The sequence below is a fragment of the Aplysia californica genome, unplaced genomic scaffold (assembly GCF_000002075.1).
Source record: "Aplysia californica isolate F4 #8 unplaced genomic scaffold, AplCal3.0 scaffold01655, whole genome shotgun sequence".
In the NCBI taxonomy this organism is placed as follows: domain Eukaryota; kingdom Metazoa; phylum Mollusca; class Gastropoda; order Aplysiida; family Aplysiidae; genus Aplysia; species Aplysia californica.
In genome coordinates this window covers 19,296-19,599 of record NW_004798925.1, presented here as the reverse complement: position 1 = coordinate 19,599, position 304 = coordinate 19,296, and positions in this window count along the sequence as shown.

Genomic DNA, 304 nt, shown 5'->3' with positions numbered 1-304 from the left:
TGACATACATTGTACAAGTTCTCCTCTTAGTCTGACATACATTGTACAAGTTCTCCTCTTAGTCTGACATACATTGTACAAGTTCTCCTCTTAGTCTGACATACATTGTACTGGTTCTCCTCTTAGTCTGACATACATTGTACTGGTTCTCCTCATAGTCTGACATACATTGTACTGGTTCTCCTCATAGTCTGCAATACATTGTACAAGTTCTCCTCATAGTCTGACATACATTGTACTGGTTCTCCTCATAGTCTGACATACATTGTACAAGTTCTCCTCATAGTCTGACATACATTGTACT